The sequence below is a fragment of the Ascaphus truei genome, chromosome 17, assembly GCF_040206685.1.
Source record: "Ascaphus truei isolate aAscTru1 chromosome 17, aAscTru1.hap1, whole genome shotgun sequence".
Lineage (NCBI taxonomy): Eukaryota > Metazoa > Chordata > Amphibia > Anura > Ascaphidae > Ascaphus > Ascaphus truei.
The window spans coordinates 41,019,870-41,031,928 of record NC_134499.1 but is presented as its reverse complement, the minus strand read 5'-3'; the positions used below and the strand labels follow the sequence as shown (position 1 = coordinate 41,031,928).

At 45.0% G+C, this 12,059-nt stretch overlaps 1 protein-coding gene across 4 annotated transcripts in view; it reads right to left on the bottom strand.

Annotated features, from left to right (window-relative positions):
- Positions 1–6,725: 6,725 nt before the first annotated feature.
- Positions 6,726–12,059, bottom strand: part of PTPDC1 (protein tyrosine phosphatase domain containing 1) — a 73,738-nt gene continuing 68,404 nt past the window's right edge. For all 4 annotated transcript variants that reach the window (XR_012788649.1, XM_075574925.1, XM_075574924.1 and 1 more), the window contains one exon: positions 6,726–12,059. This exon is cut by the window's right edge. The gene's annotated coding sequence lies outside the window, so the exon portion shown is untranslated.

Genomic DNA, 12,059 nt, shown 5'->3' with positions numbered 1-12,059 from the left:
GGGAGGAAAGAGACAGGGATGGAGGAGGGGAGAGGGAGGAGAGAGAGGGGGGAGAGGGAGGAGAGAGGGGGGGAGAGGGAGGAGAGAGGGGGGAGAGGGAGGAGAGAGAGGGGGAGGGGGGAGGAGAGAGAGGGGGAGGGGGAGGAGAGAGGGGGGGGGACGGGGGAGGAGAGAGAGGGGAGGAGGAGGAGAGAGGGAGGAGAGAGAGGGGGAGGAGGAGAGGGGGAGGAGGAGGAGAGGGGAGGTGGAGGAGAAAGAGGGGGAGGGCAGGAGAGAGGGGGAGGAGGAGAGAGAGGAGGGGGGAGGAGGGGTGAGAGGGGGAAGGGGGAGGAGGGGTGAGAGGGGGAGGGGGGAGGAGAGAGGAGGAGAGAGAGGGGGAGGAGAGGGGGGAGGGGAAGGAGAGAGAGGGGGAGGGGGGAGGAGAGAGAGGGGGGAGAGAGATGGCGAGGAGAGAGAGGGGGGGAGAGATGGCGGGGGATTGAGGGTGGAATGGGAGAGAGTGAGGGAGAGAGGGGAATAGAGGAGGGGGATAGAGGGGCGGAGGGGGGAGAGAGGGGCGGAGGGAGGATAGGGGGGGAGAGGGGGGGATGTGGCAGAGGGAGGGGGAGGGGGGAACAAAAAGAAGAGATGGGGAGGAGAGAGAGAGGAGAGGGAGAGAAGGGAGAGAGGAGAAGGGGACAGGAGAGAGATAGGAGAGGGGGAGAAGAGAGAAAGAGGAGCAGGGGAGGAGTGGGGTGGAGGGAGAGAAGGGAGAGGAGGAGTGAAGGATAGAGAGGGGAATGTTTTTAAAGATGTTTTTAAATAGTGTTAAAAACCTCATAGCACTTAGCAAACTTAAGAACACCAATTTAGTTGTTGGTCGTTCAGATCATTCATTGCCAAGAACAGGAAATTATACATTGGGTTGAATTAGATGTCTCACTTGTTAATTTCTACTCACAAAGAGTGAATTTGGAAGTCATTCTAGTAGTAAAACATTTCCAGTCAGGGGACGCCTCGCCTGTAGGACCGAATATGTTCTTTATTGGATTACCTGTGGATGTGGTCTTGGACACGTCGCATGCACCATACATTCTCTCCGTGCGCTGTTTTTGGGGTTCACAAACATTTACACATGGCAGACAATAGAGCAGGGGTGCGCAAAGTGGGGGGGGGGGGGTGCGGCGGCTACAGAGGTCCCGCGCTCTCCCCAGGGCATTTAAATTAAAATGGGACCGCTCGAGGCCTCTGCAGCTTGACCTACCTGGTCAGCGACGCGTCGCCATGGTAATGTGACGTCACACGACACCGGAGCTGACCAGGGAGGGGGTCGATCAGGGAAGTGAGCAGACAGGGGGGCGCAGTATCAAACCTTTGCTCACCCCTGCAATGGAGACATCTCGACCCTGAAAATGGTGGGTTACCCCTTCTCTGACCTCTGGCGGGGGGATAGATTTGGTGCTCTGTGTAGGCAGAAAGCTCTTGGATTTTCAGGTTACTTAGATACCAAATGAATTGAACGAATGCTCGGACACAAGCGCACCCTCTAAATGTAGGTTTCACTCATTCTAGCCACAGAAGCTAACAAGGGACAGCACTCTGGTCTCATGAATAGAGATGGGTCGAATCCGCCCAAATCCGTTACCCGGATTTTCTTGCATTTTCCCCTCAAAATCCATTTTGGTTTATAAATCCACAAAGAGATCTGGGCTATTTTTAATCCGCGCAGACTCATTAAAACCCGCCATTGGATGCAATCCGCTGATGGATCTGTGGAATCCAATCCGCTGATGGATCTGTGGAATCCAATCCGCTGATGGATCTGTGGGATCCAATCCGCTGATGGATCTGTGGAATCCAATCCGCTGATGGATCTGTGGAATCCAATCCGCTGATGGATCTGTGGAATCCAATCCGCTGATGGATCTGTGGAATCCAATCCGCTGATGGATTTGTGGGATCCAATTCGCTGATGGATCTGTGGAATCCAATCCGCTGATGGATTTGTGGGATCCAATTCGCTGATGGATCTGTGGAATCCAATCCGCTGATGGATCTGTGGAATCCAATCCGCTGATGGATCTGTGGAATCCAATCCGCTGATGGATCTGTGGGATCCAATCCGCTGATGGATCTGTGGAATCCAATCCGCTGATGGATCTGTGGGATGCAATCCGCTGATGGATCTGTGGGATGCAATCCGCTGATGGATCTGTGGATCCAATCCGCTGATTCAGTAGTCCGTGGTACGGATTGGATTCTGCGATTCTGCCAATGGATCGCGGAATCCGCATTGTATTAGTAATAATCATTTTTAAAAACCGCAAATCGCCCTTTTTGAGATTCATCAAAGGACCTGACTGATCCGCTGCAGTAATAAACTCGCCCAAATAATTCTCCCAGCCCTACTCATGAATACACTTTTATCATCACATTTATATTATATCGCACATTTTCATAAATTTGACATTTTACTTATTATCAGTAACGCGTTGATTTTAGCGCTACATTGTTTATCACGTTGTTTCTTTAGGCCATATAAGTCATTTACAATGCACAGCACTTTATGCTCAATATTCATTTTACACATCACATTAATATTTTCATTCATATTCAACATTTTGTATGTATTTTTCACACATATATTAACACCCTTCCTGGTTGATACCAGAATATACATCATTGTTTTTTTATTATCAGTTTCCTATTTCCAGCCACCATTGGATTAATAACACGCATGTACACTGAATGTTTTATGAATGTTTTCACCTGTTCATCTGGTGTTATCAAGGTGTTTCATATCTACATCCTTCGTTTCTTGTTCTCCCATATACAGTACTATGTGGTTATTTCATCTGGTTTTATCACAGCCCATCTCAATAATATATTCCTTTGCTTGTTTCCGATGTGTTTTTTTTATCTATAATTATCTTTTAGATGTATAACATGTTCATTGGTAACCCTTTTTCTTTTATATATTCATATATATTTGTATTGAATATTGTTACGGTTGTTTTGACCTTATTGCCATTTGTCTGATCTTATTAGTTACTATGACTACTAATTAGGGTCGTGTGGACACAGTGGAGGCACTTAGCATCTAAATTCCTATGGAAGCAGTAAGGGTGTACAGTACTTAGTTTTTCACACATGGCTTCTCCATTTTGGCTTTATTTTTGTTAAATAAATCATGACACGGTGTAATATGTCGCGTGTTGTTGTTTATCTGAGGTTGTATTTACCTAATTTTTAGACCTGCTAAGGAACAGATGATTGTTATTATGTCCTGATATGTAAAACCATAGAATTCAAAGAGGGTGCACTTTCTTTTTTACACCACTGTACGTGACCAAAACCCGGAGTGGTGGTAACCCTGCTCGTCTTCCGCGCCTCGATACTCACTGAACGGGTTAAAGAAAAGTGCTGCACCTGATCTACATTTATTCAGACACTGGGGCACGGCTCTTCGGACTCTATTTTACAAAGACATAAGCAATATTTTCTGAAAAATAATAAAATGCCGCTACCCTGGGTGTGTTTCGTACCCTCCAGTACCAAAACACTGTGACTACTGATGATACCTCCTAAAGCAACGGTGTCAAACTCAGTCCTCAGAGGCTACCAACAGGCCAGGTTTTGTGGATATCCTGACTTCATCCCTGGTGCCTCAATCAGTGGCTTTGCCTGTTGGTGGCCCTTGAGGACTGACTTTGGCACCCCTGTCCTAAAGGCTAATGTTATAACCCCAATGCATTGCAAAGCCAGGTGTCCTTTCCAATAACCCGCGTGTAAAGGGCAAACGTCCTCGTCCAAACACAAAAATGAGTGAGATCGGGAAAGTTGTGGTTTCAAGACAAAACATGCTGTTTTATAAGGGCAGTCCCACCGGGTACTTAGCTTCCTTAGGTGGGCTCAAGCGCCCTTAACCCATTGGGCGCCCTATCATGAGCTGTGCATTCCTGGGGACCCCAAGATGTATAGCTACTGCAGGTCGGGGGCTTTTTGCTCATTGTCTTGGGGAGATCACGTCCCGTGTTGCATGGAGATCAATGTAATCTAAACAGGAGACTTCTTTTCCTTCCGCGTCACGAGGCACATCACGATTATGTGATCGCTGCCAAGGGTCAGAGGGTTAAAATAACTTATTTGCATCTTGGTAAATATGAATGTGTTTTCCTTTCCGGGTCCACTGAATGCAAGTATATCCGCTACTTATGATATCCGACGGCTTCATCATCGCTACACGGACAAAGGACAAAACACACAACAATGTGCCTCTAGTTTCAAGGAATTGGGCTAAACCAGGAGCGGCCAACTCCAGTCCTCAAGGGCCACCAACAGGTCAGGTTTTCCCTGGATATCCCTACTTCAGCACAGGTGGCTCAGTCGAAGACAAGTCACCTGTGCTGAAGCAGGGATATCCTTAAAACCTCACCTGTTGGTGGCTCTTGAGGACTGGAGTGTGCCAGTTCTGGGCTAGACGATGTCTTATAAAATAGCTCCGCTTAGTCAATGTCCCTCTGTGCTTATTAAGAGGTACAGTACTACAGAGGTACAGAGGTACAGAGGTACAGTACTACAGAGGTACAGAGGTACAGTAGTACAGTAGTACAGAGGTACAGTAGTACAGAGGTACAGTACTACAGAGGTACAGAGGTATAGTACTACAGAGGTACAGGGGTACAGTACTACAGGGGTACAGTACTACAGAGGTACAGTACTACAGAGGTACAGTAGTACAGAGGTACAGTAGTACAGTACTACAGAGGTACAGTACTACAGAGGTACAGTAGTACAGAGGTACAGTAGTACAGAGGTACAGTACTACAGAGGTACAGTACTACAGAGGTACAGTACTACAGAAATACAGTAGTACAGTGGTACAGTAGTACAGAGGTACAGTACTACAGAGGTACAGTACTACAGAGGTACAGTACTACATAGGTACAGTAGTACAGAGGTACAGTACTACAGAGGTACAGTAGTACAGTGGTACAGTACTACAGAGGTACAGTACTACAGAGGTACAGTACTACAGAGGTACAGTACTACAGAGGTACAGTGGTACAGTAGTTGTGTTCATAAAACAGTTGGAAGAAAAAAAACAAGGGCTAGGAACTGGCGGTGAAAATAATGATCTCCCAAAGGTACAGACGTGTTCTCACACCGGGACGTGTCACAACCTGTGAGCGAAGAAAGAGAGCACAGATATAAACCAATTTAAATCTCTATGTGAACGTTGTGTGCGTGTTACAGGAAGAAGAAAAAGGAAATGAATTGTTAATAAAAACACCAGTGATTTCTTTACAGAGAAAGTTCGTCAAGCACAGGTCACCTATGAAGTGACCACTTGTAACCGGACCGGCCTGAGACATTGCCTTTTAAATAGGACTAAACGAGAGAAACGTCTTTATCAATAAGTATGAGCACACAAGATGCGAATGTTAAATGGATGCACATGAAGCTCTCGTTCTTCACTTTTAGAGTCTCCATACCAATTATATTGTTTTAATCATATTAGGGGTTCATTCTATACACTACGAAGCAGCAGTTTGGACCATTTTGCAGCCGAAAAGCCTAATTAACTTAGTGGGAATTTGGGGGCAAGAACAGCTCAAACAGCAGAGAGTTTTCAACTCTTAGATCCTGTAGGCTTCACGCCTACTGATCAGATTCAGTTTATTACCTCCTCGCCGGTTTGATGAGGCAATCTCTATTGCCTGACACACCAGCTGGATTCTGGTTACGGTGTCAAGAAATGGTGTGAGACACTGTGTGTGGTAAAACCCTTTCAGATATTGTAAGCGTGTTCATAAACTCTTCTTTGAAAAGTTCTTCCAGTTCTCCCCACGTATTGCAAGCCACAGGGGCATTGCAAAATGTGCATCACAAATGCAGAGTGCCAATTTATAAATAGTTTGATCTGATAGGTAACATTAGACAAAGGTTTTTCTGCTCACACTGTATGTGCAGGCAAATAAACCTTTAGTGGAATTAGATGAAGATGATTTGGGGCATATTAAGGGGCAACTAGGTTATAACATGTTATGGGCATATGCGACAGTTCCAGACAAGATTAAAATGTGAGACAGTTGAAGTCTTGAAGGAACTTAGACCTGTGGCGGCTTTGAGAGTCTCCGGTAGACTGTTCCAGTTTTGGGGTGCACAGTAAGAGAAGGGCGGATTCTTTGTTGAACCTTGGGACTGTGAACAGTCTTTTGGAATCAGATCTCGGGTGATAAGTCCTGCGTGTGGTAGGGGTGAGGAGCTTGTTCAGATTTGGGGGTAGCTTGCCAAGAAAGTATTTGAAGACAAATAAGAAAAAAATGTACTTTGCGCCTCGACTTCAGGGATTGCCAATCTAGTTCTTGGAGCATCTCGCAGTGATGTGTGTTGTAGTTACATTGTAGGACAAATCTGCACATTGAGTTGCAGAGGGTGTCCAGCTCAGACAGCGGTCCCAGCGGGGGCTGCGTAGGAGGAATGTGTGCTGTATATTTAATAAAGAATCATTTTCTTCAACTTCATAGGTGCCCGCCGCCTTCCTACCATTGAATCCATACTTTATCACACACACATAAAATGGACCATGGTAGATGTAACTGCTGATAACATGAGGTTTAGGTACTTAGACAGGAACACGGTAGCTTGTACATGATATTTATTTACATTCACAATTTTGTGAAGAAATTAAACATGCGTTTTCCTCATTAGTGAAAGAAAACGCAACAACTTGAGAAGGAGCAAAATAAAGCTTTATTTATGAAATTGTAAAAGGTGTATTACATAGAGTGTATCAATGATAAACAGATATAACCTTTAGGAATTATTAACAGCCGATCATTTCAATGGCCATTTAAACATCAATCATGGTTACATTATAGGGAATAGCCCAGGAGGTGGCCAACTCCAGTCCTCAAGGGCCACCAACAGGTCAGGTTTTCAGGATATCCCTTCTGCAGCACAGGTGGCTCAATCAGTGGCTCAGTCTTTGACCGAGCTACCTGTGCTGAAGCAGGGATATCCTTAGCACCTGGCCTGTTGTGGCCCTTGAGGCCTGGAGTTGTCCGCCCCTGGAATAGAGCATTTACATGCTAGTATCTTGTATTGTGGGGTAAGTTACACGTTTTTAATAACTGGGAGCGATACCTTTTACAACACGAACATGAACTTACTTTGCTGATTTTTTTAACATTAGCTTCAAAATGACAAAATTCTCCACTTCAAACGTAATTAGATAAACTTTTCTATACTCAAGATATATCTATTTTAAAAAAGCCTAGAAAATAAACCACATTCTGTTTGATGGATGCGACTCCATGTTGATTGAAAACAAATATATTCAAATGGCACATGAGAAAACGCACACACAACGTCTCCATAGGCGGAGAGAGAGATATACGTGCTCTTTAGATGATTTGGCCAAAGACATAAATAGGTCAGTAAACATTTGACAGTTATGAGTTAACACTGATTTCTATCACTTCTTTAAGTAAAGTCTGTAAACCATACATTTATTTAGGGGAGCGGAGCTATAGGGGGTTATGCGATGGGGGCATATAGCATGGAACCTCCCAGTAAGTTCTGTAGCAGTTTCCGTGTCCCAATGACAGTTTAATGAATAACCCCCACAGTATTTACCTAGTATGGCTTGGGAGTCATATAAATCAGGGGTACTCAACTCCAGACCTCAAGACCTCCCCAACAGGTCAGGTTTTCAAGATAACCCTGCTTCAGCACAGGTAATGCAGTCTTTGACTGAGCCTCTGATTGAGCCACCTGTGCTGAAGCAGGGATATCCTGAAACCCCGACATGTTGGGGGGGCTTGAGGACTGGAGTTGAGCTCCACTGGTATAAATGATAAAACGTTTAGATCGGAGGGAGAATGAACATGTTTACAGTAATACTGACATCCTGTAACTCCTGGTTTATCCTTTATAGAAGGATTGACTGTATGGATATTGTTACATATTTAGCCGGGATAGAAAACCAGTCAGTGAACATTGAAGAGGGTTCTCTGTGCCACATAAAATAAGCCGCGTGTATCACTACTCCTAGCTCCTCACTGCACAATGAAAGCATTTCTCACCTGCATTGAGTTTGCCTTCCACGTAGGCTTAGAATAGTTTCACCATAGGCATAAGTACGTAGCACCTCCAATTAGGAGAGTGTTCCTCTTAATTAGTTTGTCACAGTGTATTTGGTTAATGAGCATTTCCCACTGCCTTACAATGTAAGTATCTCTGGAAGCAGGGGGTCCCCGGAGACCCCCTGCTTCCCACCTTGGCAAGACTACAAATACCCCCAGCAGTAATGACACTTTACTATGGGTTACGTTTAATAGCAAATATCTTGTGTCCTTGGTTGTTACATAGTTTACAAAATAGCAGAAGGTATTTTTCCCGAATGTAGCAAACGTCTTCGATTCTATTATATACAATAGAGGAAACAGGTCTGTGTGTCTTTTATTTTACTTAATACAACAACAAACAACCTTTTAGAAATGACTTGTCCTTCTGGAAATACTGTTCAGAATATGAATTATTAACAGAAACACAATGCTACGGTAATTAGGTGCTTCACAGTCATATGATTGAGTGTGAGCAATTGTTGTTGTTACATGAGAAGTTAAGCTTTGGGGCTGCAATCCCCCCTTACTACCCCCAACATCCTTACCGGAGAACTTACTGGCAATACTACCTGTTCTTGTATGGGATTTAACCCTTTAAGTGCTAGAATGCCGCGGCCCCTCCGGCACTCGCGATCATGTGACCACTCTGTCACTGATGGCGGTATGGAAGTGGACGTGTTCTCCCCCTTCCATCCCGTATCACTGCAGGACATGATCTCCCCTAGGACAACAAGCATTTTGTTTTTCTGACGTAGCTACTATGTCATGCGGCAATCAGGGTGCTAGGAACCATGATGGAACAGCTGTGTTTTGCGGCACACAATGGGTTAAAAGACCATCCAATTGGAAGCTATTCGCCTGCGTTTTGGCAGACATTTTTGTTCCCCGGAGGGAGATTTAAACTCGGTAACTTTAGCAGTCAGTATCTTGGGTACCGGGGATTTCCCGGAGCTGAAAATATTGTGATTCAGGGAAGTCCCGGCCCCCATCTTCTAAAAAAATACAAAATGCGTCGGGGATTGCAGCTTTAACCCTGTGAGTGTCGGAGGGGCTACAGCACCAGGGTCCCTCCAGATAAGTGCAGCCAGGGGACTGTGGCCCCCCCTGACCCGGAAATGGAAGACAAGTCCTCGCCTTCCATTTGCCATCACTACAGACCACGCCCGCCGCGCCATGGGTATGACACAGTCACTATACCATGGCGCCCCTGGAATGCCAGACCCCCTGACCACGTCTTGAGATACCCAAAGGGCTGAAGGAGAAGGTGCCTGGGCTTTGAAAGGGATATTATTGCATTCAAAGGCTTCTGAAAATTATACGTAGGGAATATAACACATAATAGGCCAATTCCTCTTAGTCCTATGGCTGAGTCACAATGTCCCACTAGCAGCATTGTTATTTATTACTGTGTATAGTGCAGCCAACTGCATGCAACATGATTTATTTTTTTAAAGGCACAGTAGAGCCACAATGTGGTTCTGGAGTCACAGCGACTGTAAATATTATTGGGGAAGAGCTTTCAAATACACAATCTTATTTCATGTAGTGCAGGAGTGGCCAACTCCAGTCCTCAAGGGGTCAGGTCAGGTCAGGTTAAGGATATACCTGCTTCAGCACAGTCTTCAACTGAGCCACCTGTGCTGAAGCAGGGATATCCTTAAAACCTGACCTGTTGGTGACTCTTGAGGACTGGAGTTTGCCGCGCCTGATGTAGTGTGCTGATTTCCTTTTAACAAATGACGTTTTCTGGGTATTTACACTTTTGACTATTATGATTGCTGACAACAAATTCTGTATCAAGGTATTGGATGAATATTTAACCAAATATAAGTTACACTCTTACATACAAACATCCTCAAAATGGTAACAAATCTATAAAAACTACTTTTGAGGGCATTTCTTCATATTCAAAATATATTTATGTTGTGAGAAATGACCTGTACTATATACAGTATTTTCATCCTAATCATGTGCTTAATTGTAAAATCATCCAGCATTTTTTTCTATTTTAAAACAGCAATTATAGCATTTTTTGGAGGGGCCTTTAAAATAATACAGCTCAACCCCCTTATAACGCTGTACTTTGGGACCAAAGAATCACATCGCGCTATAAGCGGATCGCGTTAGAAATAATGTACAATGTATGCATTGTGCAATAAAGTATTTAAGATACCAATAATCGTGTTGTAAAGTATTGATACATACGAATATTGGGAGCCACGCTTACATCGCGTTATAGGCGGATTCTCGTTGTAACGGGTCGCGTTATAACGGGGTTGAGCTGTAATAATAATAATAATAAGTGCTTTATATCTGTGGAGTAATTGTTGGATCTTAGTTACGATCCTCCCTCCGGGGACCTGACTCCGTACGGTAATGCAGAGGTAATGTCCGCACTTCCATCCAAGGGAATGCATTGCCGTTAAATAGAAACGAGTGCAAGCAGTATGTTGGGTTATAGTATGCCTGCTACATAGGGCGTTATATGGCTTGATCATTTAGTGGCAGCTCATTATCTGTTGCTAAAGCATTTGCGCCCATTCTGTGTAGCGGAGCGTACGTTTTCTCCAGGTCCGGGAAGTCTTTACAGCAAACTGAATAGGGACCAAAGTGAGATTGGACCTTAAAAGTTTCACTTCTGTAGTCTGTTAACCCTTTGGGCGCCCCAAGATAAGGTCCCCATGTCATGCCAGGGAGGGTGGGTTTTTTAACGTTGACCACATCCTGCGTTCTCCTGGGCCGAGCGACAGACGTGATCTAACCAGTAAGGAAACCGAGAAGAATCCCTCCTCTTCCGTTTCCTCCAAAATGGTTGCTGAGGTCACGTGACTGCCCTGCGCCACGACCTCTCTGGCGCTCAAAGGGTTAATTGTTTGCATATTTGGGATTGTAACAAACCTGTTTTTCATTCTCTTCTGAGAAATGAAGAGATTTAGGGCTGTATGTACTAAATAGTGCTACTCTATAAGACACCTTCTGTCAGCAGAAGACCCCTTACTGTCTATTCCCTTGAATGAGACATAAGGGCCCATGTTCCCTAAGCAGTATGCTGCCCAAACATGCCTTCCGGCGCTGGAGAACCCCTCAGCCCACTGACCTGCTTGTAGGGTATCAGAATACTGCTCAGTAACACATGGGAATAGAACACTGCGGACTTCCTGATACTTTCAGGAGACAAATGACTAATCCAGAATGGCAACATCCCGAAGAGACATAAAAGATACCTAAACCATGGTCTTCTCACAGAGGAACGACTAGCAGTGTGATCTGTACCAGGTTAAGATGCCTGGGGCCTTTAGAACACGGCCTCCCTGGCAGTGGAAGGGTTAATAAAAGACCAGTACAGCTATTTGTAAATACATTATTGATCATTTAAAAGAAAATTCCTGCTTGCTCTTTTACAAAGGCGGGTATAAATGATTGCCACCCCAATGCCAGCGTCTAGGCACGTCCCCTCTCTTCCAGGATGCATTAGTAAAGGGGATGAGATGAGGCAGAGATACCAGACAGGAACAATAACACCCACCCTAAATCTAAATCAGGATATGTTTTAAAGCAGGGGGGGAGGACAACTCCAGTCCTCAAGGGCCACCAACAGGTCAGGTTTAAGGATATCCCTGCTTCAGCACAGGTGGTACAGTGGAAGACTGAGCCACTGATTGAGACACCTGTGCTGAAGCAGGGATATCCTGAAAACCTGACCTGATGGGGATACTTGAGGACTGGCGTTGTTCATTTCGGTTTTGAAGCCTCGGTGAACTGGTATGTGTAATATAAAGAATGTGGTCCCTATTCAGCATGATGTGAAGCTTTCACTCCCCTGGCCTGGGAAGACTTCAGCCCCACCAAATGAGTGAAGCTATCTTCATGAGCTAGTGCCAGGACAGCCTGATCGCATACAGTATGAATAGGGCCCCTCCCTGATATGGGTGCAGCTAGATTAATAAG